The 2,500-nt window shown below is 37.4% G+C and overlaps 1 protein-coding gene across 1 annotated transcript in view; it reads left to right on the top strand.

Annotated features, from left to right (window-relative positions):
• LOC106806854 overlaps positions 1-536 on the top strand; it is a 35,116-nt gene extending 34,580 nt beyond the window's left edge. The window contains exon 5 of the mRNA XM_014808988.1: positions 1-536. This exon is cut by the window's left edge and continues 933 nt beyond it. The gene's annotated coding sequence lies outside the window, so the exon portion shown is untranslated.
• The last annotated feature ends 1,964 nt before the right edge of the window (positions 537-2,500 follow it).

The following is a 2,500-nucleotide window of genomic DNA, read 5'->3' as shown; positions in this document are numbered from 1 at the left end:
CAGAGCACGTATATCATCAGGGGTTAATCATGACAAATTGTCAAAATTTGACAAAATAACAATTTTTCATTATTAACCCCTGATATCATATATATATATATATATATATATATATATATATGATATACGTGCTCTGATTGTATGCATTGTCACCACAGAAATCACGTGACCACTGGCTTTTGATTTTAAATTCTTTTAAATTGCGCCGCCATATAACAAACTGGAGAGCAATTTTCATCTCTGTGGTGAGATTGGATTGTATGGACTCACTGTAATGATATTCTCCGGCGGACAACGTCAGCCAGCCCGCAGTCCAATCACGAGAGTCCGCAATCTGCACGATATGCGGTGTCGCATATGCTTATAAATTCGAGACTGGGGAAAGGCATATACAATGAAACCGTCTCCGTAGGCATCAAGTGACATTGATGACTTGCTACGTATTTCCTGATAGTAGGCGTTATCCGATTATCTGTAATATGCTCCACCATCCACACGAAGTAAAACCGCCAGGTACCTGGTGTTAGCTATTCAAATTGCCGAGATTGCTATTATAACAATATTCGTTCACTTGAAAAAAACTAACACGTGGATTCTCACGTGCTCTATTAATGCCAACCCGAGTCACGAAATGTACTCATCTGACATTTGTACAATTATACATACAATGTTATAAAACTTAGGAATCAATAATAACAGCACAACTGTTCGTTACTGCACAAAGCTGTGAATGTCGTCAGGCCTACTGTAATGTAAATAAACTAAGGTATTAGTTTGCTGCTACGAAAACGGTGTGCTCGATTAATTTCGATAATAATTGGGGTAAGAACGAGGATTTATTCATTCCCTGTTGTGCGATAGATAGCGAAAGATAACCATGCATATGACAATACAGGTCTCCAAAAGTCTCCCACAGGCCTCTGTGCGGTAACGCAGTAACTTATATGGCAGCGATGAAAAGTGTAAACATTCGCCTGTACGTATTTTCGCTGACAACAAATCTATCTTTGCTTCACTTTTAAATGGCAAAATCATACTTTGTTGTAATTCAGCCACCTGAAATGCCCAAAATTTAAACATAATATTTCATAATTATTATTAACATTTCATAATTATTCAGCGTAGGACCCTATGTGTATGCATATGATGGACACTGCAGCTGCCAATGTTTTCAGCCTGTCTTACAAACGAACGCAATACTACGTTATCTAGTGTAATGTGTTTTATAAAATTATTAGGCATAATATTACTATTATTATTTACATATATATATACCAACGCGTTGCAGCGTGTCTACTATCGTACACGCGCGAGTTAGCCAGCTGATTATGTGTTTTATTTGTGCTTACTATTACCATTACAGTTAATAATATAATATTATGTTAAATGTTGTGCTAGCTACCAATAACAATTAAGCTCCTGTATAGAATTGATTATACATTGATTTACCATAAATTGTCTTGTTTTGTAGATTGGCTTGGCCCTATTTACGTGCAATCTGTTGCAATACTGCACTACCAGTCGTTAGTCGGCGCTAGTGTCGCATATGGGACAAATATAACGTGGCGAGCCCAGCGCGACGGTGGGCGTAACAACCACCGGTGCTTATACCGGTATTATTACGCCGGCAGCGACAAGTGCAAATGGGAAATTATTGTGGTGTGACCGTGTGACGAGTGAACAAAACAGTACGCGTGTCTTATGTTGTTGCGTACGGTCTTTGATAATGCTAATGATTACTCCAGAAAAGAGCGGGTTTTTACTTTCTCATAAAAATAGAAATCGTGCCAGGTGAGCACCGTATTATCGCAGTATGTATAAAAGGTTAGGCCCCCCTATTTGGAAACTTTAGTTATTGTACCGCAATCGATGTGAATCCTAAATTAATTATTTCCATACTTAAGCAGTGTGCTTCCTAGTCAAAAAATTGCGCAATGCGTTACGAATGCCAAAATGCGGGATTGGCTCAAAATGCGCGCATATATACTTGTGTTCACTCAGCATACCGACTAATAAACATAGGACGGAATGCAAATTGCTATATTATACAATCGGATTATATATAATAATGTGTTTTTAACATCAAAATGCTTCGTATTACGATGGCCATTTACGTGACGTCACTCGTTCACGTAACGATCAAGATTTCGTTGCACGATAGTGGCAATTGTGAGATGTCTTGTCTCCAGTTCATTGTTTTTGAATCTCCAACCCTTAATCAGTCTCCGATATGTATGCGGATTTTTCTAATGTGCCAAGTAATCCACCTAGTCTAGCTGGCATGTGATTCACGACTAGACAACGCAATGCGACAATATTATCATCGAAATAAATAGAATAAAAATATAATATACATTATAACATAATAATATTATAATATATATTATATATAGTATAGTAGAGATCAGTGGTGCAGACCCGTATGTGCAGAACTGTGCTGTATCCATAGAAATAATATACTAGTTAGCTTTGCATAGAAAACACTTAAAAAAAGCATCTG

This window comes from Priapulus caudatus, unplaced genomic scaffold, assembly GCF_000485595.1.
Source record: "Priapulus caudatus unplaced genomic scaffold, Priapulus_caudatus-5.0.1 Scaffold182, whole genome shotgun sequence".
NCBI lineage: Eukaryota > Metazoa > Priapulida > Priapulimorpha > Priapulimorphida > Priapulidae > Priapulus > Priapulus caudatus.
Note: the sequence above shows the minus strand (reverse complement) of the source record. Positions and strands in the feature narration are given on the sequence as shown.